Source organism: Ambystoma mexicanum, chromosome 1p (assembly GCF_040938575.1).
Source record: "Ambystoma mexicanum isolate Mex_15411 chromosome 1p, UKY_AmexF1_1, whole genome shotgun sequence".
In the NCBI taxonomy this organism is placed as follows: domain Eukaryota; kingdom Metazoa; phylum Chordata; class Amphibia; order Caudata; family Ambystomatidae; genus Ambystoma; species Ambystoma mexicanum.
In genome coordinates this window covers 689697497-689723915 of record NC_090921.1, presented here as the reverse complement: position 1 = coordinate 689723915, position 26419 = coordinate 689697497, and the positions used below count along the sequence as shown (strand labels likewise).

The 26419-nt window shown below is 46.4% G+C and overlaps 1 long non-coding RNA gene across 4 annotated transcripts in view; it reads left to right on the top strand.

The window, feature by feature from the left end:
* Positions 1-14907, top strand: part of LOC138579522 (uncharacterized) — a 70248-nt gene extending 55341 nt beyond the window's left edge. For all 4 annotated transcript variants that reach the window (XR_011304046.1, XR_011304049.1, XR_011304042.1 and 1 more), the window contains one exon: positions 14673-14907. This is a non-coding gene — a long non-coding RNA (uncharacterized lncRNA). The remainder of the gene's footprint in view (positions 1-14672) is intronic.
* Positions 14908-26419: the final 11512 nt, after the last annotated feature.

Genomic DNA, 26419 nt, shown 5'->3' with positions numbered 1-26419 from the left:
CCCTACAGTCCCTTCTCTCTGCTCTTATTATCACCCTGCTGGCTGGACCCTCTGATTACCGGCACGTAGCCACCCGCTGACTGCACTCTGTTACCTGCACTTCTCCAACCCCCCTCCCATTTTGCACTTCCACCCTCCCCCTTCCTGCACTTGCACGATCTGAATGACATAAGGCCTACTAAGATCGCTGTTTTGTCATCCCTTTGTTCCCCCCTCCTTGTCTTGTCACGCCTAGAAACACTTATGTACAGGCACATTATAAATGCCATATCATATCATATCAGGAGCCTAGAAGCAGGCTAGTAATTGGATATAATCACATGACCCTGTGTGCTTCAGGAGCACCAGCCCCGTACCAACAGCCCTATGCTCCTGTCCTCACTGCTGTCCCGTATGGTGCACCCCAAACATAGGTCCAGTCAACTTCCCCTCCACAGTTTCCACAGCTGCAGGCGCCAGTTCCAAGTGGCCAAGTGTCTTAAGCCATGCATCCTGCCCCACCATAAGTGCCACAAATACCCAACAGCAATGGAATCCCCAACGGCACTGTTACACATTAGCATGGGGCAAGTGTACTAGGAGACAACCCTTTTGTCTTCCCAGAGACAAACACCTATCCATTTTAGGACAGGGCACAGAGAATGCTGGCATTCCCCGTTGTGTCAGTCACTTCCGACCCAGAAGAGGAACCCTTGGTGGGCGTGGAGATAGGCAATAAACCTTTTCATGGTGGATACAGGTACAGCTAAGTCGTATATTAAGGAAAGGCATTTTCCTTTGTCAGGTGAGGTTATAGGCCCACAGGAGTTGTGAAATAGGTTCCTTTTACAGATGTTTTAGCCATCCATGTAGGAGTAAATCAGTGAGGGCCCCGTTGTTCTCAGAAATGTGCCCTGTCAACCTGCTAGGATGAGACGCGCTCAGCAAGCTGAACATGACTATCTTGCTTACTGAGAGAGTAGTACTGTGTTCAACCATAAGAATGTGTCACATAAGAGCTATGATGGTCCTTCATGCCTTAGAGAGTAAGATGAATGCCTGGGGGATTTCAGTGCAGCCAGATCTGTTCATTTATGCAGTCACACTGTTGTTAAATGCAATTCCTCAAGTAGGAAATGAGTATTGGAAGATAGCCTCAGATTTTAAATTCAGGCTCGCTCTAACCCATGAACACAGTGCATGGACGATTCTCTTGCTGGACAGTGACAGTGAAGGGGTGGTGGTGTCGAAAACAAGGATTGTCTTAATAGGGGTAGGCACAGAAGACGGACAGTGGCACACAGTGTTGTGCATAGAATCAACTAAGCCGCTGAAAGAATTTACTGATTTTGACCTGTTGGTAGACAATGACGATGACAGAGAAATAGAGTTAGCTCTGTGTTTTCCCTGCAAGATCATGGCACAGTATCGCCAGGTCCCATGTTTGTGGCAGAGAATGTCCCATTGTTCACCAAATGTGATCTAGCACTGGTCACTGACATCTTATGGACGACCAGCCCCCATGATGTAGGGCTCTTAGGGAGCATTGCTCCAATTCATATCACCCATAAACCTGCGGCAGTCTTACCTCAAGTGAAGCAATACACATTTTCAAAAGATGCAGAGGGTGGAATAAAATACACTATCACTGTTCTTCTGCATCAAGGTATTATTGTGCCCTATAACTCTCCCTTTACACAGCCATACACCATATCAAAAAATCAAAAGTATCTAGTTGGAGAATGATTCAGGACTCGCGCCCTCTGAATGACATAGTGCAAGCTGAGTTTACAGTAGTTCCAACCCGTCACAATACTATGCAATATACCTACAACAGAGACCCACTTTACTGTCATTGGGGGTCATTACGACCTGGGCGGTAAGGGATACCGGGCACCAGTAAGGAGACCAGTGCCGGTAATCCCTTACGGCCCTATTCCGAGGTCCCTTGGCGGGGACAGTAAGGAATGTGTGGTCTGACCACACGTCCCTTACGGGTCCCGCTAAGGGACCAGGGTGCTAATAACGGGCTTGCAAGTCGTGAGCCTGTTATTACCGCCCCCCCATTCCCATTGAGCCCTATGTGAGCTCAAATGGGAATGGGGAATGGTTTGTTCAATGGGGACTTACCGGTCTCGCCAGGGTCGGACTACACTGGTAAGTCCCCATTGAACTACAACGGACATGGGGCCTCATTACACGGAAGGCGGTAAGGGTTAACGGTCACCGGTAATGGTACCGGTGACCGTTAACCCTTACCGCCTTACTACGAGGTCCCTTTGCGGGTAGGTACTTTAACGCCTGCTGTTTAGAATTCCCCTTTCCACCAAGGCAGTGCCTGTATTCTACCGGTATGGACCAAGGTGCTAATAGCACCTTGGTCCTCCGCCTACCGTGTAATGAGGCCCATGGACACGGTATGGGAGGCAGCCATGGAGTTAATAGCTCCATGGCTACCACCCAGGTCGTAATGGCCCCCATTGACTCGAAAAATGCGTTCTTCTCAGTTCCATTACACCTGGACTCCCAATATCTCACAGCTTTTACGCATGGCGGGAGGTGGTTCCAGCACAGTAGGCTGCCCCAAGGGTACTGTGAGTCCTCCAGTATCTTTAACAGGATACTGCACGCAGTCTTAGAGAACATACAGGTACCAAGTACCATCATACAGTATGTAGAGGATCTGCTAGTATATAGCAGGGATGAACTGCCAGGTGCCAGAGGACCGATGCCAGACTGATCGGTGCCTGCGTGTTAAGTGCTTTGCTAAACAGAGATCTGGTGACCGATCACTTTCCTCGGCTGGCTCCCTCCTGTGGAACATTTTCCCTCTCTCTCTGTGTCTTGAGCATGACCTCCTTAAGTTCTGAAAAAACCTCAAGACCTTTCTCTTTACCTCTTCCTTCTCCTCCTCTCTTCCCTGCAATTTTACAGCAGCGTGACTGATGTGCAGGGCCCTTATGTGTCCTCGGGGGCCTTGAACCCCCACATCTCTCATCCCAGCCGCTGTCTTTCTTTCTGCTGCACTTACTTGGGCTTACCCTACCCATGGGTGGTTACACTTACGTTCTTCTCCTCTTAGCACTTACCCTGAGCACTTTTCCATGAGCATCAATGCCACCTATCCCTTCCCCTGTGCACTTGCACGCTCCGAACACTCACAAGGCATAGTAGGTTTGTCTCCCCTTCCCTTTATTCTCATTATTTGTTTGTACTATTATTTCAATGATTTATTCTGTTGTAATTCATTGTCTACCGCCCCCCCACCCCCGTTTCCCTGTGGGCGCTCTGAAACAGTTTTGCTAATTGTATAAACCCCTAACAAGTGACCACTAAATAAATCACTTTGGGCCTCATTACAAGGAAGGCGGTAACCATGGCGCTATTAGCGCCATGGTTGCCGCCGGTAATTTACCGATTCCGCCATTCCAAGGTTGGCGGGGCGGTAATTCCCCATTCACCATTGGCCCTTCCCCATTCCCATTTGAGCCCCCATAGTGCTCAACGGGAATGGGGAAGGAGGTAATTACGGTACTGCAAATTGCGGTACCGTAATTACCTCCAGGGTCCCTTTGCGGGTCCCTTCCTTAACGGCTGGTAAATCCAGCCGTTAAGGTAGGGACCCTCAAAGGGACCTCGTAGTAAGGAGGTAAAGGATTACCGGTACCGGTACCCTTACCGGTACCGGTAATCCCTTACCGCCATCCGTGTAATGAGGCCCTTTGAGTAGAAAAAGGGAATTAGTGATTGGTCTGAGATTGGCAGTGACTCTTGGGTTTAGCCCTGTTTTCTTCACCAATGAAGTCACTATGACCTCCTTAATGACATCAGTTATGTTGCTATATGTAAAAGATGAATTAACAAATCGAGTGAAAAAAGTCCGCTGTGTGGGCCTGCTGTTATTTGAGTGTATTGTGCCTGTGCAGTCGATGCTGGCCGTCCCCCAAGCAGCTCCGTACCTTTGACAGTTTGTTTGTTCCCCCAATAGGGGTTAAAATGCCCACACGGCCTATTTGTATGTATTGCTGCATTTGTTCAGGTGCTCTCCATGCTGAATTGTGTTTTGCCTTTGTTATCACACACCATGAAGACTGTCTCAGTGCACGTGTGTTCGACATCTGTATGTGTCTTTCTGTGCAAGTGTTGGTGGCTGTATTATACCTATCCATATCCATATCCATAGCGGTCTCCCAAACTCGGTTGTTGGTTATTCATGTGTGTTTTGTACATGCATTATCCATAGTGGTGTACTAGTCACAAGCCATACGATTGTATGTGCACAGGCATGATCTGCAGCGGTACACAATCGCTTAACTTCCGGCTGCAGCGTTTGTGAACAAACCTGTGAGAATTACGCCTTTGTGTCCGGTTTCGGCTCCACTGTAAATCCTCCCTTGTCGGCCATTGTGGGGAAATGCAGGGTTTTTTGCTGGTGTCACTATTTTTTGGACTGAATATTTCTTGCGATTTGAAGTGCAGTGCCATATTGCTAAGCACAACTTTATGTGGTAAAAGCGAACATGCTGCCACTTTCCACCCGTTCCAGTTGCCAGTGAACAGGCGAGGACCTGAGAGAATCCAGTAGGATATTGGAGAGAGAGCAGGAAGCAGAAGCAACATTGACCTTAGGAAAGTCCCTGAGAAGCCCATTTCCTGCTTGCATCATCTTTCACCCTCTTTTTCTTTTTCTTTCTATCCACTTTTCTTAGCCCCATTCGTAATTTTATCTTTTTCCAACCTTTATTTTATTTTACCTTCTCCATTAAGCCTCCAACCACTCGCCTAGTCTTATTCCCTTCCGCTGTCCGTCCCTTTCTTCACCTTTCCTCCCATTCTCACTTCATTCCACAACTCATCATTAAACCTTTTTACCTTGTCTTCCCATATTTGGCCTCAGCTCCTACTTCCAAGTTCTAACCCCTTCAATGCTTCTTCCCATTCATCACGCCTTAACTTTGACCATTTTATCCTTCTTTCTTTTCTATACTCCTGAGTAAACAGATCCAAGCCATGGAGCCAGCAAGATTCCAATTTGCCGCGAGCACTGGCTGTGGCAGCAACTCACCACCTAGGGTGGAGCAGGAGATGCCACTTCCTCCCCCTGGCCATCTGCCACTGTAGACTTCAGCCTGGCATTTTCACCATTGCAGATTACCCTCAGTGACAGGCCTTCCACATACCAGAGCTTGTGCACCTCTGACCCAACTTCTCAGACTGCGAAGAACGGACCATCAGCAGGGAATCACAGGACACGCAAGAGGACATTGTAGAGCCTTCAACATCGGTGTTCCACAAACCTTCCATCGCCAGTCCAGAAAAGGCAGGTGGACCTGGAGTACTGGGCAACTCTGCTGAAGAATAGCATGACCTATTTGGACTTATAATTGCAGATGGACAATGGTGAGGAGGTGGAGGAGGAGTTCCGTCCACCAGTGCAGAAGCTGATGAGAGCAGTGGCCCCAGATACCACAACAGCGCAGCGACCACCAGCATGGTGACTCCCAGCACAGTGACTTCCAGCACAGCATCAACAACCAGAACATTGACCCTGGTGCACAACCCCAACACAGCAACCCCTAACAAGGTGACCACCACTAGCACAGCACCACCTGAGCCAGTGACACAACTGCCTGGACCAGCAGTAACATCATCCGGATCAGTAACAGAAGACCAAGCACTAGTATAATGGACCTTGCGTTACTTCATGCTTCTCATGGGAGTGTTGATGAAGGATGTGACCAGCGTCACCTGCAACCAATGGGCCAGCCTATCTAGAGTGGATACACAAGACATGAATTTGCTTGGCACATCAGTCACACCCCCGCAGCATCAGACAAGTGATGACAACCGCCAGCATGGCTACCGTCATTTGTGGCCCCCACCACCAGCACGGCAACCACCACCAGCATGGTGGCACCAAGAGGATTGACCACCACCGGTACCAGCCCCAGGACCCAAGAGACTGGTGGCTAGCACATTTCTAAGACTAACTTGTTGGGTCTGTTGCAGTCTGGTGCTTGATCTCCCTCACAGGCTTTTCCCATGTTCCCTTCCAGAGCCATCTAGCCAGAGCCAACTCAGAGAGTCAGAGGTGGTGATGGCGGGACAAGCGGAGGTGTGGGCCTCTGTGACACCACCGTCCCTTCAACCACCATGTCTTTGAAGCAACAAGCTAGGACCACTTTGTGCCACATTTAAAGCCTCTTTAACCTGCAAAACGATTTTGCAGGCCCAATATCTGCTGTAGCCTGCTGGTCGAAGAACAAGGTAGGCAAGCAGTCCAGAAAGTGTGTGTGTGCAGACATGGCACCACAAGGTAGATGTCATTGTCTTTGATAGTGCAGATGCGTGTATCACAAGCAGAGGAGAATGTTAGCACAGTCATTGGATGGAACTCGTCTCCCTCAACTGCATCGGCTTGCACAGAATCCCCATGCTGCATATTCACAAGGGGTTTCTTTTGAAGGGAATGAGTAGCAGTATTTCACTGTCTCCTACTTCCTTGTGACTCACCATGATACTTGCTTTCTTGAACAGTCTTGGCACATTGCAGGCAAGGCAAACCTGCTGCCACTGGCTTACTGAGAGATTAGTGCTGCCTAATGCCTTAGTATGGTGGGGTGCCATTGTCATATTGCTTTGTATTATGGCTAGGCGTTGTTCGAGGAGGCAGTCCAGCACATATGCATGGTGGACCTTCACTAGTTGAGGACCTACAACTTCATTTGGTGGTAAGACAGCTGTGTGCCCTTGAAGCTTGTTAATATTGTGCAGGAGAAGCGGAAATGTGCACCTACCTTCGTAGCACACGGTGGAATGTCATTAAGGCATGGTATTTTAAAGAATCATGTCACACCTAGGGAAATCAATGGGAAAAGCATGGCTTGTGGATTAAGACAGCCTGGTGCAGGGCCACGAAACATTGTTGCCATTATCTGCTCTGACAAGGCCAGCTTTCAGCGATTGAAACCCAAGCCACAGACTGATCAAGGCTTGACGTTGGGGTGGACATCTGGTGCCTTGCCTTTTATCTGATAAAAGCTCTGCAAGCAGATCACTGCTTTTCTCCAAGGTGTGTTTGATATGTGTGCACTGTCTGCTTGTGAAAAGGAGATCCAGTGTGTTTTTGCGTTTATATAGTTGATCCTCTGGGCACTTGTTCACATGTCCAAGCAGAAATGAGCAGTCTTGATCCCTTATTGCTGAAATTCCTTCTGGAGATGTGCCTCGATCTGATGATACAGGTGAGGAAGGCAAGGCAGTATTGGAAAAATAGAGGTGGCCCAGGATCTTCCTAGGCAATAAAGGAAAAGGGAACACAAAACTATTACCAAGGGAAATTAATAGGAAAGGAAAACAACAAAAAGTTAGCCACATTATAAGAAACTATCATACTGTATAATAAAAGGCCAAATGTATGTTTGTCCAAAGCCATCATGTGCCCGCTTCGCCTGTTACCACCGCTAGAGGGAGCTGTTGCCTTGTGCATACAGCAATAAGGGCTTGATTCATGGAATTATTTGCATGGTAAATTGGGACATTGCATGCCAAACCGCGTGCAAAACTCAGTTTGTCGATTCATGGAATCATCTGCGTGGGACTTTTTTTTGGTACTTTGCAGGGACTCCTTTGCAGGCTCGACACTTCTCTGCGAGCAGCCGAGTGCCTTGCGGGAGACACCTCGCAGAACGAGGGCGTGGCCTGCACATGGACCAGAGTAAGGGGTGGACCGTGCAAAATGGGGAAGAAAAAGCGAAAAGGTGGGCGTTATGAGAGACGACCCACAGGCAGTTTCAATCGCAAGCCCACAAATGTGCATAACCGAGCATATTCATGGATCGGTCTGCGCAACCTCTCATGCACTCAATGCACTCGATCTATCCACCAGCCAGTGGCAGGCGTACAGACACTTGCGCATAGGAATCTCTGCGCAGAGGTAATTGTAATTGTAATTGTTTATTTATACAGCAGTTTTACAAAGGTGGAGTGCTTCAAAGCACTTCAAGGCGGGAAGGGAACATGGAAATACAGTAGTCATCTTAAGCCTTGACGTTGCCAAATGATTTCAGCAGATAGCATACTAGGCCTGACAGCATTTCTCCTAGAGCAAGTGCATGAAGTGTTACAGTTGCGACCAAGCTAGGGACATGGACAAAAATAAAAAGGGGGGTAGGACAGATGAACATTACTAGTCTTAGTACATTTAGGTTATGCATGCATACAGACAGGGTTGCGAGGAAGAGCAGACTAGGGCGGAACAAGCACGTCCAGTCCAACAATGCCCTGGGTTAAGGGCAGAGAGGTTGCCTCACTCATGGAGCGCAAGTTGAAAGTGCTGTAATGCTGAACATAGTGCAGTGGACCGGAGGCAAGTGCAAAGACTGGCGGGGGGGCTGGGACCTGTAAGGCTCTGGAGGGGAACCAGGCAAACAGTTAGCAAAAATGGAACAGAATTAGGAAGAAGAAGGAGAAGTAGGGTGGAGAGAAAATGAATGGAGGTTAGTAGGCGAGAGGGAAAGAGAAGGAGGAAGAGAAGATGAAGGTTTTGAGGAGTTTCCAGAACTTAAGGTGCTCCGGATCAAGACGGAGAGATGCAGGGAAGCTGTTCCAGAGGGAGGCACCTGCAGAGGATAGAGATCTACCCCCAAATCTCTGTTTGTGAAAGCGGCTAGGGTAAGGAAAGATCGGGCATCAGATTTAGGGGTGCGTGCATGCAGTTGGGGTTCCGATCACACTTGGGGGTGCTCGTAAGCAGTGTAGCGGGGTGCAGGAATGGTTTACGGGGGTTCGCACGCATCTGTACCTGAAAATGACAATCTTTGTGATACGTCGTATGCATTTTGAGGGGGTGCTGGGAATAGTTACGGGGGACCCCATGCCCTCCCGCCGGGGTGCTGGCCTGGTTAGGGGTGTTCGTAGGCAGTTTTTCCAGGGTGCTTTGCTTCGCGCCAGGAATGCGGATTGGTCTGTTTCCATGGCTGGAATGGCTCTGCGTGTGGGCGTGTCATGGGCGTTTCAGCCTTGACTTGTGCATAGGGTTACTTTGCATGGACAATTCCATGAATATGCGTGGTGTGCAGATTTCCTTATGCACAACGGGCTGCGCAGTCCTTCTCGGCCCTCAGGCTTTGAGGGATCTATATGCCCATTTCCATGAATTGGGCCATAAGACTTTAAGTTGCATAGTAGTGACTGCTTGCTTTGCCTGTTGTGACCGCTAGTGGGACCTTGCACATACAATAATAAGATCATTGATATAAACTGGTCCGATAGCACAGCGAGTAGAGTGCTCGCTTGGACATCTGCGCAGAACCTGCTGATGCAGGTTCGAATCCCAGCAGGGCCACACTCAGACTTTTATCCTTCTGAGGTCAATAGATGAGCACCACACACCGTGTGTAATAATAAGCACTGCTCAGATGCCTGAGGGTTTGTAGCGCTATATTATTATTATTATTATTTTTAATATCTTCCAGGCAAACAAAATGTGCATTACAACAATGATAACATGCAATTAGCTGCGGAAGAGGCCCAAGACAGGATACCACTATAACTGCATACTTAAAGTTGCATACACTGAGAAAATATATACATTTAAAAAAAAGATAAAAACAGAAATTCATTTCATTATGCACTATTTCTCTAACAAGAAATACCTTTTTTCCCCATACAGAGGGATTTCTATAAATACAATTATTTTCAGCATATCACGCCTCCACAATGTCTCTATTAAAGCTCAGAAAATGACTTTATTCACGCACTTTGGCCCATTTACATGGGCTGGTCCTATAGTGATTATATAAATTGTAAGAGACTGTTGAAAACCCATGCTTACTACTTATAACAACAGTATCTAATGAGTCTTCCACTTGCTGGAGAAGCTGTCCAAATGAAGGGACATGAATGCATTTGTGGTGGGTTTATTCACATCTCTGGGGCCCTTGGACGATGAGTTTACACTCAGAGGTTCCTTCTGGATTGCTTTTTGTAAAGCAACAATGATTGGATAGTAGAGTTGGCAGGGGTGGGGGACTTAAAGTTAATAGGTGGAAACTGAAGCAGGATGGAAATATGCCACTTAGACATAACTGCTACATTGGGCAAGCTGAGGAAGGTAAACATTGGCAAAATAGTAGCTCTGGAGTTATCTGGAGTTTCCCCAAGTACAAAAGAGCTGGTGTGTAAATGCACTCTTACCAAACAAGATGTATGCGACAAAAAGACAGCAATGTGTTGCCAAAAAAATGTTTTAACCGTTTAGAGAAGCTTGCATTTACTCCTAAAATGAATGGTGTGCGCTTTGCAATATTCACCGCAGGCTATTCATTTTTCCCTCTTTCTGACAAATCCATCCTTCTGTGGGGTGCATTTAAAGGCCTAAAGAAGAAGTCCCTTTCACATGAATGTCAGGCATTTTAAACACTGAAACAAAAACAGCCTTTACTTTCTTGTTGCTTTTAAATTTATTATTAAAGTAAAATTAAAGAGCCACCTGGAAAGGGGCCTACCTTTCATTACCAATTGATAAGCAGCATTTTAATTTACATAGGAAGGAGGAATCAAAGATCCCTGTGACATGAAAACAGGATTTTTAAACATTGAAAACAAAAACAGCCTTTACATGTGTGTGCAAATAAAAACGGTTTGAAAAAGTAAAAGTGAATAAAATATCACTGCTCACAGAAAAATGTCAGGAAAACAAAACATGATGTGCGGGTTGACCAAAAACAATGTATATTATGTTTCACCTACCAAAACTCAAGTGACATTTGAAGAGCCACTTTGTCTTCATGGAAAATGTCAACCCAAGACAGACCCTTTTACTATCTGTGGGCAAAACTGCCAAGGAAAACTTCCACTCTCAGCCTGGATGTCACATTTCCCATCTAATGACCAAACGCAATAACAGTTCCTGATTAAGGTGTCAAAATTCAGTGTTCTCCAGACCTGCTGGCTCTGAAAGCATTGACTTCAAGAAAAAGTCACCCTTGTCTGGAACATGACTAATATGTGTGAAAATGGGGGTACCCACTTCAAAGAGTAAGTTTCCAACACAAAGGAGACTGATAAAGGCACAGGCTAACCCAGTGAAAACAAATGACTGGACGCTGGAGTCAGGGCCATTTGTCCAACATGAAGATTCACAATTTATTTTAAAGGATTATTATCATTTAGGCCTTTTTCACAGCCATCAAAAGGTGGATGGATTTCATCTATGTGCCATTTTTTATGTAATTTCTAGGTGATTTTAGGGAAATGAAATTCATCCACGTGCAACTAATGGAACTGTAATGGCTATCTAAGATGTGTGTCTAGCTGTCCTGAACATGTTCCAAATGGGAGAGTTGGTGAGTGGGTAGAAAATGAAATTAGGGATATGCTTAATAACTCACATACTCATAACTGCTGTGCTTTTTATGGAAACGGCAGAAAGGTGCCACATAGCTGTGCTACATGATATGAATTTGGTGGTCGGCTTATCTAATTCCCCATGAGTAGCTGAAAAAGAAAATACATTTAGTATGGCAGTTGTTAGTAACATTATGAAGTTGTGATACATAACTAGTTTTTACCAAAAAGTTGAAAGGAGAAAAAAAGGGCGATTACAAATGGGAATTGTCATATGTTGCTCCAGACCCCTAAACCAATCCTGACTTGGAGGCTGGGTTTGGGAGGAGAGAGAATGGTAACTGTCCAATACTAGTGGCAGGAATTATTGCAGGGTACTTCCCCAAGATTGTAAAATTGGTGGTGTCATTGCTCCTATAGAATGGGGACACACAGAAAAAGAAAACAAAAAAACATGACAGAGAGAAGAGACAGACCATCAGGAAGGCTGCTGAAACCTACCATCTGACAGCTGTAAGGAGACACCAGAGGGTATTGCTGAGAGTGCATCTGGGTGGAGCTGTCTATCCCTAGGAAGTCCTCAAGCTGACTGGGTCCTATTGTGGAGAGCGGGAGGCCATCTTTGAGAGTGGAGTGACCAGACCCCTGCCCTATCTTTCCAGAGTGTCCTGAGATGCAGCTGGCTTTCCTGAACCTTAAGCAGAGGATTACTATGTAAGTAGAACTGAGCCCTGAGAAACCAAAAGGTGGGGGGAGTCTGCTTGCCTTGAATCCTTTCCCATTATAGTGGGTAGTGGGGGATAAAACTGTGTAGCCTATTTAACCACAAATATTAATTCGATTAATGAATTCCTTATTTGGCAGAACACTATGGGGTAAATTTTGTTAAAATTCGAAATTAACAAAGCTCACTTCCCAGTGTGCGCTGAAATCTGAAAACTATAGCCTATAATTCAATTGAGTAATCCTTGTTGTCAGGCTGACCCCGACTTCTTTAAGGAAGAGGGGTGTTTTTGTTCTTAAATCAATCCAACCTTTTTATCCAGCTTCCCCAACACAGGCCGTTCATTGAGGTGTTGGGGTCTGAAATCCAAAATTCCCCAAAGCATTCCAATTCTTCTGTCTGACTTCCCAACATAAACCAAAGCAAGGGGGGTCTGAACAACAAACCGATAAATCACCCTGTGTTTATTTTAAACCAAAAGTGTGGGCAAAATCATCATTACCAATCTTGAAATCCTACTGCTAGCCATTTAAACCTGCAGGAAAATCAAAATCGCACAACATTATTGATCAGTGTAATTAATTTGTGAAGTGAAATTTAAAGGAAGTGAAGAATTGTGGTGGTCTTTTTATCTCACATTTGTAATTTGTTTATGCTGAGAGAAGTTGATTGTGTTGTGCGACGGATAAAGTGGTGTTTTGACCTTTTTGAGCTAATTTCTATTACTTTTAATTTAAATAAATGCCAATATATTTCCCATACACCGGCCTGGTTCTTGGCTCATTGTTAGCTCCAGGGAGAGGGATCGAAGGGGCATGATATTTGTCTGAGATAGGGCTAACAAAACAAATCTGTTAAACAGTTTGTTGCATAACCACTTGAGTGGGGAGGGAAGGAATTCCCCGTGTTGAGGGTGGCTTCTCAATAAACCATTACACTTCATGGCTTTAATTTCTTATCAGCGCGATAGAGCATACTGGTGAACATTCTAATTGTTTTAAAGATGCTTCAAATATACTTATTATGAGAAAAGAAGTTACCTTAAGTGGAGGACGCTCTCAGAAGTTCCTCTATGCCTTTACACCATTTCTATGATGGTGGCCCGCTAGGACCCTTTCAAAATGGACTCGGGCACATGCCAGTGTTGGCCACCATTATCTCAGGGAGATGTGTGGGTCCTGTTTTCCTGCTACTCCTAGGGATGTAATTTCATCAAAATGCATTGGGGTAGTGGAGGTGACATCACACAACCCTTGACTTCTGATGACATCACAGGAAGTGATGTCATTTTACCCCACCCCGAAGTGACATCACGAGAAGTGATGGAGCACAAACCTTTACCCCTTGATGAAACAGGAAGTGGCATCATATAGCACTGTTCCTAAGTACACGACAATAAAACATGGTTGATATCACTGTAATGTGATTTACAGTTCATACAAGTATGTATCATCATATGTATCATTAATATCAGTGTGTATAGGCTCATATTACCAAATACTGTGAATGCACACAGACGTCCAAGGCCAAATGATAAGTTATTATATAGCACTTACGCTTAAGTGCTTTATTTAGAACAAATATACATACAATATCACCCAACCAGTGTTGGTACTCATTTATGAACCTCAGTAGGATTAAAGGCTGAGTTAACCTTGCTGGGATTCGAACCTGCAATCTGCAAATCACACACACATCACAGCAGCGAGTGCTCAACCCACTGAGCTATTTTACCAGCTATAGCTATCTTTCCAGCTTTAGTAAAATGAGCAATTACATGTCTGAATGTTCTCAAAGTCAGAAAGCAAATTACACTCTGTAGTGGATACCATTAAACTGGTAACTGAGATTTAACAGCAGGCCAGGTTCATCTGCAGGTCTGGTGCAAAGTTTGTCACATGTCAGGCTTGTGTGGATCTACTTTTCAGGCTACAGAGCTTGGCAAAATGCATACCATTGGGAGGGTTCATACAGTGTACTAAAGAATTTAGAGTAGTGAAGGAAAAAGAGTGCACTCGCACAGCATCACGTACACTTGTCATTTGTTACCTCATGCAGGCAAACAAACATCCTGAACAGCCTGCCATGGAGATAGGAAAGATGGACACATTACAACAAAGCATTCCCCCTTCTTTTGATTTATTTTCAGACATAGCGCGTTGTGCGCGGCTTTCTGAATATCAACAATAGTCATCCGCTCTTAACACTTTGTTTGCTTGAGATTGGAACCAGTAATATACATGGTTAATTATATATTTCTTCTTTATATTTCTTTTTTATCATTCCTTACTCTATTCAATATTCATGCTTCTATCACAACCCACGGTTACTTAAAACCGGTGACCCTGAAAACAGCAATTGAATGACTCTGTTGCCAGTCCCACAGAATGATGAGTATCCAGCCAATGTTCATGTTTTCATGAACAACATTATACTAACCTAATCACTATATAAGGATAAGTTATGTAATTTTGAATTTCGGTTAACGAGGAGATTCAGTATTATCAAAAGTCATGGAGTATTACATATGTACATTATGTAACTGTATAATTCACTGAAATTGAATAATAGTTTTTGTTTTTTACAAGCAACTGAATGAATGTTTTCTCTTTGTGTTAAGAATCCAATTTGGGCCATATGAAGAAGAGGAAAGTATCCTCGAAACGCATTGCCAAGTGAATTGGACTCCATATGTATACATCTCTTTCTTCAGAAAAAATCCTTTCTCGCTTTTCATTTTTTCTCTCCAAACTTGATGTGATCTTTTGATACCATTTGTGCTTCTTTATGTTGTAAATTTAATTTCGAAAGAATTGAATCACATTATTTGTGATATAAAAAATGTTTTTGTATAATTTTGTCTATTGACATTTCTTTTTATGAAGTATTACTCCTTAAACATTCTGTTGATGTATAAAAATAACAGTATTGGACTTGATCCAAACACTCAAAAGTGTGCAGCGGACGGGAGGATTCCTAGGTTGAATCCTTTTCTTTTTTCGTTTTATGTGTCAGGGTTTTGTGCCATGACTCCAGTCCCTCCCCAGGACCTAAAATTATCTGAATATAACTTCAAATTACCTAACAATCTTTATTGAACCAGAGGTGTGCACCTATCCTCAACCTTCTTACAGTTAAATCAAGGGCCACCTTATGTGCTATAGTCAAACATTTCTACACTGTACACAAGCTTTTAGGCACAAGGATTATGTCAAGTGACCGAGGAGGACACCGAGATGGAATGTCTTGTGATGATCATAACAGAGAAAACGGCAGCAAAAAACATGCTAAAATTGCAACTTGCGAAAAGCAAAATATATTGGCCCCCATTACAACACCGGCGCTAAACCATGCCGCTATTAGCAGCATGGTTGGTGCCGGTGTTGTAACGGGTCCGCCATGGTTCAATGGGGATTTACCACCCCATTCCAAGGTTGGCGGGGCGGTAATTCCCCATTGAACCATGGCCCTTCCCCATTCCCATTTTTGCCCCATAGGGCTCTATGGGAATGGGGAAGGCGCTAAGTATGGTACCGCAAATTGTGGTACCGTACCTAGCACCAAGGTCCCTTTGCGGTCCCTACTTTAACGGCTGGTGTAGACCAGCCGTTAAGGTCGGGTCCCACAAAGGGACCTCGTAATCAGGCACTAATGGGTTAACGGCACCACAGCCTTTTACGGCGCCGTTAACCCATTAACGCCAGGGTCGTAATGAGGCCCATAGTCCGAAATGGATGCTTAGTCTACTCTAAATGATTTTGGGAAGTTTTTGTCTGCATTGTGAATTTGAGGTGTTTAAGAACACACTAAATCAGTGACTCACTCCCTTAAGTGTGCCTGAAATAAACCTTTAATGAGTCTAGCAATTATTGTATAGAATTCCAGAAAGACACATTGGGCCTCATTACGACTTTGCTGGTCCGGATACAACGGTATCGGTAAGCTTGCCAACACCGTTATATCCAGACCGGCTAACTCTGAGTTGTGATCGCGCGTGCCTTTCATTCCGCCAGGTCTGACCTGGCCGAATGAAAGGCAACTGCAAGCACAACATGCCTGTAGCACAGGCACCGTCATGAACAGTGCCGGTGCAACAGGCATCCCCATTCCCATTGAGCCCTATGAGGCTCAAATGGGAATGGGGATCACCCAATTCCGGCACCCGCAAAAGGGCAATTACCGGGTCCGGCGGGGCCGGAATACCCCGGTAATTGCTCATTCGCGGGTGCTGGACTTTCTTGCAAGTTTGGAGGTGGCCTTGCTGGTTTTACCGCCAAGGCTACCCCCAACCTTGTAATGAGACCATTTGTTATTCCTATTCTTTCTTATTTAGGGTCACTACTCAAAGTGTTACATTTGTGGAACCCCTTGTTTTTTTAAGAGGCCTGAAGAAGAAAGCCAGCCACTCCAGAAACAGAGAGCCACATGGTGCTGGCCACAGCCCAGGTGCTTCCATTTAAAATAAATAAATAAATGTTTGTAGGTGTAGCAATGGAGAACACAGTGGTAGCAAGGGAGACCACAGGGGTCGCCCCTCACTACCCCCAAATGAGTCCCTGGCTACTTCCCTGGACTCTGTCTACGAGTTGAGAACAAAGCGAATTCAGTGGAGGTGTAAACTTCCCGCCGGCTCAGAGACACTCTGCCCATAGCTCGCAGCCCCCTCTGCGTCCCATTAATGTTTTATCATAATGGAGAATCACAACCAGGGCTTCCATTTTCATTAGATTGGAAATGAAAAATGAAAAACTGTCGCTGGGAGCAGACTCTATTATTAAAATGATGAGAAGTGCGGCGCTGATATTGGCAGGAGCCAGATTGAAATCCTTCCCAACCCATCTGGTGAGAGGGGGGCGGTGGAATTGTGGGGTCCTCTGCATATTTGCGCGGGACAGACAACTCTAAGGAGGTGCAGCACCACATGGCGCCTCCCAGACAAAGACACCCAGAACAATGCACGTTTTGGAGGAGTCTGGAGTCGAGAGAAGCTACAGCGCATGTCATGTAGATTCCTAAATCTCAGGTTTTTCACTTATTTCAACAAACCTATTTTGTATTTCATTTTTTACAAGAAATAATGCATTTTCGTCGTTCTGTCCTGGGCCAGCCTTTACCTAGACAGCCCTTGCCGCAACAATATTCTATGCCCCCGTGCAAAAAAATCTTAACACCCGTAGACATGTATATGTAACACTGTAAAGCAACATGATAAACCATGGTTTGTCTGCCTTTGCCTCAGTATGCTGTATTTTGTACAAAAAACCCTGAAATGCTCAACTTAATTTGCAGAGTGCAAACAAGAAACATTGATTAAAATGGGAACAAAACTGCAAAGATGTTCAGAAGGAACACGTCTAATATAATGGGCGTCATTTCGAGTTTGAGGAATTACCGGCAAAGTCGGTCATCGTTTTCACTCAGCCCCACGGATTACGAGTAGTGGTAGCACAGTGTTAGTCCCCATTTTTGAACTTCATAGTACTCCATGGGGATCTTTGTGGATTTACTGCAAGCCGTCATTTTGCCATGACAAATCCACCGATTTTTGGACTTGACGTGGAGGATTTACCTCGCTCATCTTGTTGTGGAGGTAAATCCGTCAGGTCGCTGCCAAAAGTAAATTGCGACAGTGCAGTAAACGTGACAGTAAAGCAATTATTGCCACATTTTCGCTGTTTTGCAATGAGACCCAGTGTTTTTCATAAAATGCATTTTGAAGGTGTATGAAAAGAGTACTTATGACCATATGCCTGTTCCGCACTTAATGAACAAAGTATGAATGTCAAGCCCTGCACGAAATTCTGAAGTTAGAGTGTCATCATGGATTTGATTCATAATGTATAATGTGCAATGGAAGCCAGGCATATAGACAGTTACTTTAATATGAAGTGAGCAGTGTAAGGAAGTGTAAAAAAAAATACAGTTACATAAACAGGTGACTCTTAAGGGTTTTCTGAAACCGAATTAGAGAATCAATTCTTTTAAGTGGGATAGGAAGAGAATTCCATAGATGGGGTACCCAAAACAGGAAAAAGTCAATGCACCTCATTCCGCGATTGGAGGCAGCCATGGTGCTGTTAGCACCATGGCTGCCTCCAATACCGGTACCGACTCCGACCTGGTTCAATGGGGACTTATCGGTGTAGTCTGACCTTTGCGGGACCGGTAAGTCCCCATTGAAAAAGGCAATCCCCATTCCCATTGAGCCCTCACAGGGCTCAATGGGAATGGGGAGGGAGCTAATAACGGTACCGCAATTTGCGGTACCGTTATTTGCTCCCTGCTCCCTTTGCGGCTCCCACTAAGGGTCCTCGTAGTAGGGCGCAAAGGGATTACCGGCACTAATGTCCTTATCCCTTTGCGCCCTACTCGGAATGAGGCCCAATCTCTCCTATAAACATAATGGTCAATAGATACAAGCAAAACATTGAATTCGCAGAAGAAAGGATGTGCAGGTTGACGGGTGCCAGGATTGGATCTTATCAGATAAGTATGTGGGGGCCAGTCCATGAACACATTTGAAAAGAGGCAGAGTATTTTAAAGACAATTCTCTGCCTGACTCACAACCATTGAATGGATCTCAAAAGCAAGAAACGGGAGAAGAGATAAGCACATTTTTGGGAGGATAGCTCAGCGGCAACGTGCTCGCCTTGGAAGCAAAATGACACGGAGCAACACAGGTTCGATTCCCGGGTCCATGCTTAGAAACCTCTGGGATTAAGCACGTTCTAAATAACCTATCATTTCATTTCATTTCACTCAACAGATGAGTTTAACCGCAGCATTTTGAGCAACCTGCTAATGAGAGAGATGACTCTGTGGAGTACCTGTTAAAATGGCATCCACATAATCCAATTTACAATTGACCCGAGCGCTGACCATTGCTGGGTGGTCGACAGCAGCAATAAAGGGAAGAACAAAAATAATGAATAGAAGTCTGTATGAAATAAATGTTTGCTTTGGACTGCCGGTAACAACCCACATTTGTTGCCTTGTGTGAAAAACACATTGGGAGCTGATACAAAGAAGGAGAGAGCGGCATCTGCACTGGATCGCGAAGCAGTTGCTTGGGTCCAAAGAGGATAAACCTTTTTCCGAGGGAATAAGTTAATTTGAGATCTCCCATTGTCTCACTTGACAAGGGCATTTGACACTATTCTGAAGTGAATTTGCAGAATTATTGACATACACACAAATCTGAGTGTGATCTCCGGAAGAATGATATTGGATACTGAATTTGGAAAGAAAAGACATGAATGACTGGATATAAATATTAAAAAACTGCAAGGACAAAGAGGAACCCTGGGGCACCCCTAAAGAAATTGAAATGGGATCAGAGAGACAGCTCCCAAATTCGACACATTGGGCCTCTTTACGGGTTTGGCGGTAGCCATGCCGCTTTTGGCGGCATGGCTGCCTCCAAAACCGGGTCTGGGTTCCCTGAATGGGGAATTACCGGGCCATTCCGAGTTCAGAGGGCCTGGTAACTCCTCCCTCAGGGAACCCGGGCCCGGACCTTCCCCATTCCCATTCGAGCCCCCATAGGGCTCAATGGGAATGGGAGAGGGAGCTAACAATGGGCCGATTACGACCAGCGCGTTGTTAACTCCCTGGTCCCCTCACGGGACCTGGTAACGACGCCTGGTTTTACCAGGCGTCCTTACCGGGTTGTGTGAAGGGACCTCATAATCATGCGGAATGGGAATAATGGGTCCGCACCCATTAGCGGACCCCTTTAACCCATTCCGCCTCACTTGTAATGTAACTTGTAGGCCCATTGAGTACAGTTGTCCAGAAACGAGCAAAACCAGCCTAAAGTCTGCTGGGGCACACCACAGCTCCACAAGGCCTAAACAGCAGTATTTCTAAGTCATCCGTATCAAAGACTGCAGACTGGTCTAACATAATCAGGAATGGCAACCTCGCCAGCGTACTTCAGAATGTCATCCCAACCAGCAAACAGTGGATTTCTGTTCCGAGGGATGGAGAGAACCCTGACTGAAAGAAACCTATGCGTTGGTGCTGTCCAACATGACCCTGCACCTGAGAAGTGACCACCAATCTAGCTATTAGGTGACAGTTCTGTAATGTACCGGGGTCAACACACGTTTTTTAAGCAATGGAGTAACAGTAGACTCCTTCAAGGCTAATGGAACAATCCCTTTGGATACCGAATGGTTGACAAATGCTGTAATGAATCCATCTGAAACATGCACCTGACTGCGGGTAAGACAAGTTTGTAAAGCATCATAGTTATGTTGAGTGGTTTTGAAAAACAACATATGAGAAAGAATCAGATCCAAGGAGATTGCAGAAAAAGCAAACATAGCTTTAACAGAATCTGGTTCAGAAAAATAGGGTTTAGAAATCAACAACATTTTACTGATGTCATCCTGGATATCATCCTGGATAGTCCATTTGACTATTTCTAAATGGTTTCTACTGGCTGCAGTTGCTGACATATTTGGTTTTGTATTTCTCCTGAACTGCTAGCAAGAAACCTTTAGTGATGTGTGTCCATCCCCGTGCATTGCACCACCCTCCATCTTCCTGTCTGCATCGTCAGACAATGCCACACATGCTCCCCTCTTTCACTGGCTAATCACCACCCTCTTTTTCTCACCCCCCTCTTTCTCTTGCCCCAGTTTTCAGTCCCTGCTCAGAGCTCCTTATTCCTTACTCCTCACAACCATGGTGAAAGGGTTTTTCCTTGGGATCCGTTCCACGCCACCATTCCTACTTTGGTTCTCTCATCAAGTTCTCCTCCCATGAACAGATCTCCTCAGGTCTGTTATTGGCATATTGCCTATTCATCATGCCAACAATAGTGCTCTTCATTGGCCCTGTGTGAGTGTCCCTCCAGGGAATATTGTGGATTTTCTCCTGCCTGCTGGTCGGGCAGCGTGCTGATGACCCTTGTTCGCTCTAGCTGCTTTTTAGCAAGTAAGGCAGTGGGCCTCATTATAAGGCCCACTGAGGAATGAAAAGTGCTGGTGCCTTACCGGCACCGTTCGTAGCGCGGCCACCGCATTATGAGTTCTGCTCGCGGGTTCCTGACAGCCCGCCAGGTATTACCTGGCAGGCTGTGCGGCACCTGCGAGCAGAACTCGTAATGCCGCCGGCACCGTTATTAACGGTGCCGGCGCATCCATGCTCCCCACACCATTCTGCCCTATGGGGCCGAATGGGGATCGGGAGCCCGGCATTATCACCTCCCGCGAATGGGCAGTTACCGGCCCACTCATCTCATAATGGGCCGGTTATTGCCCAATTGCGGAGGCGGTGCCGGTAGCCCGCATGGCGGTAGCCGTGCCTGCCATACAGACATGGCTACTGCCATGCCCGTAATGAGGCCCAGTGTCTCCCTCGGTTTCCCAACCTTCTCGATCTGGCCAGCTTGAAACTCCTAGGTCTCACTGCCTTGTTCTCAGGCCCCCCCCCTTTTTATGACACACTGTTGGGGCTTTCCCGGCTTCCAAGGAAAGTCCTTTCTTTGTGTTGGTGTCATATTCACTATGACTCCTGTTGGATTCTTTGTTTCAGTACTTGACAGATAAACCCTCTTCATTACTCTCATGTTCTTACTCTTCACAGTACCAGGTTGAAATTGTTCTACTGGTATTATAATAATACATGTAAGAGGAGTTTAGTTGTCTGTCAGTCAATAAAGCTGTTCTCGTTTTTGGAGAATAGTAAGAAGGGAGTTCCTCCTGGGAAAGGGAGTGCTTATCCCCAAGAGGGAAGTCTCTCCCTGTGAGGTCCCATATACCGGTACCTCTAGGGGGAATGTTGCATAGCGGGCTCACCTCCTTAGCTTCACAGGAAGGGGCTCCCCCTTTTGGCAAAGTGACTGAATCCCACGATTCTTCACAGCACTTGTATATGCACTCTCAGGTTTGACACTTCAATGTTCTCCAGTCTAAAGAGAAGGTGATCTGCCCAGTATCACAATATTTATGTAATGTGTGGAATCTAGCATCCCAGGTGCAAAATGATACACCTCTGACTACACCAATGTTATACAGATATGAATTGTTGAATACCTCACTCATCCCACTTGGGACAAGAACAATACTCAAAAGAAATATAACAGGGTAGAGTAGTAGAGTGTCACCACTTACATATAAGACAGACATACAATAAATGCTGTCCTTTTTGATGATAATTTCACCTAATTACTAAGGATCTTAACACATGCTCCCAACATATATTTGTACATATCAAAACAGTAAATATTTTAACAGCTCATTCTATATTAAATCCATTTCAAAATATTGCTTTATTAAAATTGTTTGTCTTTTGATTCCAAGATGGCCGCCGGTGCAGGGAGACGTGTTTGAGTCTCGCTTCTGCCGGGCCGCACTTAAGCACTTCATTGAGCACCTAATCCGAGAGAATTCGCTCTCATAATTCCAGCCGATTATCTCCAGAGGCCGCCGGCGTAGTGTAAAAGGGAATTCGCCCCTGGGGAGAGAATAGAGGCAACGCCGCAGCAACGAGACTCGGGCAACCCTCCCCCTCCGAGGATCGCAGCCAGACCCACGCAGTAAACGAAGCGACGGAGGGCGCAGGAAGAGGCTGAGACGGGGACCCCAACAGCAAGTGCACGTTGATAGGCACTTGCATGAACGGCAAATATACCATCGAGCCTGCGGGGACCCAGCGGCCACTACGGTGCCCAGCAGAGAAGGCTGGGAGTCCACGCGGGCACATCAGGTGATTGCACAGTGGATGCAGGGCTGTGGCGCCACTCCCCCTACGAGGGGAAGTAACTGGGGGTGGAAGAGTGCCCAAAGACGGGGACCCCAGCAGAGTGGATCTCCCCACCAGAAAGGAGCAACACTTACAATTTGCGGCTACGGAGATCCCGCTCCAGCGCCGCGGACAGGGCCAGGAGCGCCGCGAAGCACTGCGGGCGGCAGAGGCCGTCCTGCGCACAGATCCCGTGAGACACCAGCGACAGGCACCGGTGGAGTCACAGGTGAGCCGCTCCCCCCTTCCCCCTCTCCCCGCAAAGAAGATAGAGGGGGGTTAAATCGGGGTGGGAGATACCCCCCACCACTCCAAGCAACCAAATAAGGCCCTGAGCCACAACTGGGGGGGCTCCCCTCCCCCCATCCCAATCACTAAAGCCACAAGCAGAAGGGGGCAGCACGGATAAGAGTGGAGTACCCAGACAGAAAGTCTATACCCCCAGACCCACTACCATCAGATGGGAATTTCACGCCAGGTGCTCCTAGGGAGCAGAAGAGAATATACCCCCTCTATAGTGGCACAAGGCTTGCCTCCCTACATGTCTATCCCATCATATCAGGAGAAGGACAGTAGAAGCACTACCTCGAAGACACAGCACAGTCGTCCCCCATAGGGGCACAAGAAACACAGCAAGACCACTACGAAACGGGGGCAATGTCCAAGGCAAAGGGGAAAGAGGGCGCAACCCTTTCGAACCCACAATCGGCCAAACAAGACCCAAACGTGCTCCAAATGTGGTCGTCAGATACCCCGGTAAACACCAGGGGAAGGACACTGGAAGACCCCACAGTTGACGCAATCCCCCCCAACTCGTGCAACCTTCCCCCATCAAGGGATGACATGCACGCATGGTTCGTGAAGCTGCAGGACAAATTCATGTCAACGGTGCAGGACCAATTCGCCACAATGAGGAACGACATGAAGCAGGTAGTCCAAGACCTCAAGCTAGACGTAGCCAAATTGGAAGAAAGGACTGACACCCTCGAGAGAATAGTACAAAACGCAGCAGATGAAGCTCGACAGAACAGTGAAACGCAGGAACACATGGTACGGCTAACCCACAATTTAGAGATCCAATGTGAGGACTTAGAAAATCGATCCCGCAGATCTAACATCCGCATTAAGAATATGCCTGAGACCTTTTTGGATAAGGATCTTAAGAATGCGGTTCAGGAAGTGTTTAGAGACATAATTGAAGTGCAAAAAGCGGACATCATTGGGATCGACAGAGTACACAGAGTGGGCCCAAAAAAGAACAGGCGCCCCCGGGGAAAGACCTAGAGATGTGCTGGTAGCCCTCTCTTCATACCCGCAGAAAGAACAAATCTTAAGGAGAGCGAGGCAAGTAGACCACATAAGGATTATCGGGGTGGACATTCAGTTATACCAGGACCTGGCATCAGTGACGTTACTGAAGAGGAGAGAGGTGGCCCCACTGGTAAGGGAGCTAGTGACGAAAGAAATAAGGTACAAATGGACATTTCCATTCGGACTGCTGTTCGAGGGGGAAGGCAAGCAAAGAAGAGTGACAACCTGTGAAGAAGGGCTCCAAATAATGGACCTGCAGGTAGAGGAGGCAGTAAGCAGGGGCACCAAGGCAAAGGGGGAACGGCATAAGAGGCCGAGAGGATCGGATGCGGTTCGGCAAAAAAAGAAACAAAGTGGAAGGGGAAGCACTAAGCCGACAGCAGTGGAGTAGAGGAGAAGCTCAGGCAAGAGGAACTGTAGCGGACAGTCTCCAACTACAGGAGCCTTGAGTTGTAAACACTGAAGGATACTCGGAGATCACAACACCGAGCGGCCCGGCAGGGGACCAGGAACGGACTCACAGTAAGGTCTGAGGAAGATGCAGAGTTTAGGACTCCCGCAAAGTTTGACCCGAGTTCAAAGAGGGTAGGGAGCGATAGCCACAAAGCCCTAGCATCCTTAGGTACCTGGGCCCTCCTCGGGATCAATGTTGGTTTGTTGTTATCTGTTGGGGGGGAGTTAGGGAGTTCAGGGAGAGGGAGGGGTGGGATACTCCAGAAGATAGTTGGGATCACTGCACTTGGGATCTTAAGGCAGCCGATCCGGGCTAGACGGAATGGGGAAGATCAGAATATTATCATTCAATGTAAGGGGCCTGAAATCTCCTGTGAAGAGGAAAAAGGTAGAGAATATGCTCAGGAGGGAGAAGGTGGACATCCTGCTGCTCCAAGAAACACACATAAGAGCCCAGGATAGAAGGAAGGTATGTCTCAGAGGGTACAATATATGGGTGCAATCAAATGCTATGGAAAAAAGAGCAGGGGTACTGATAGCAATAAAAGGGGGAGTTGACGCAACACTCTTAGACAAGCAGACAGACAGGGAAGGGAGGTTCGCATTCGCCAACGTCTCGCTAGATGGTATCCAGCTCACTTTGGCAGCGATATACGCACCGAACACGGGCCATGATGGCTTCCTCCGGGACACGATGGGGAAACTGGAGGGGTATGCTAAGGGAGAGGTCATATTGGGTGGAGATTTGAATATGGCCTGGCACCCAAAATTGGACAGGAGTGCGGGGGGACCCCAAAGCCAGGGTGCTCCATCCAAGCATCTCAAGCAAATGATGGATCAGGTGGCGCTGTGCGATGCATGGAGGGAACTGAAGGGTCAAAACAGCGGCTTCACATACCACTCACATGTGCACAACACTATGTCGAGAATAGATTATTTCTGGGTGTCAGTGGGAACGATGGGCAAAGTTCAAGGAATGGAAATAGGCCCCATTGCACTGTCGGATCATGCCCGCTATGGTTCCATATATGGACCGCAGGGAAGGGGGGAGGACTCTGGTGACGGGGGTTACCACAAGATCTTCTCTTAGACCCGGTGACGGGAGATGCAATAAGGGACAAAATAGTAGAATATTTTGAACAAAACGATACAGGGGATGTCCCACTGGGAACAGTATGGGAGGCTTTCAAGGCAGTGATCCGGGGACATATGATAGCTCTGAAAGCCACCAAGGACAAGCAGAGGCACGGCTGGGAAAGAGAACTTGAAAAGAAGGTTACGGACATCCGAGAGGAACTATTGACTCACCCCACCAGAAGCTGGAAATGCTCTGCAATAAAAAGGCAGAGAAATCCCTCCTCTACCTCAAGCAAAGATACTACATCAAAGCCAACAAGGCAGACAGATAACTAGCAAGACAAATCTGCGCAAAACAAAAATCAATGACCATTATAAACATTAAAAATGCACAAGGAGAGACACTAACACGCACCAAGGATATAGGGGGAGGCATTTAAAGTATTCTATCAAAAGCTATATGCGACAGAGCACCCGGATGAGGGAAACCAAGACAGGTTCTTACAATCTCTCCCCATTCCAAAAATATCTGAAGAAGACAAATTGGCAATGGAATCCCAGATTAGTGAAGAAGAGGTGAAGAGGGCAATAGCAGGACTCCCATATCACAAGGCACCCGGCCCAGATGGCTTCACAGCCCCCTTCTATAAAAAATATGCAGACATTCTCACCCCAATTCTAACAAGACTATTAAACACCTTCAAGGAAAGCAGAAACGTAACCCAGTCCATGAATGAGGCAAAGGTCCTGGTGTGCCATAAAACAGGTAAAGA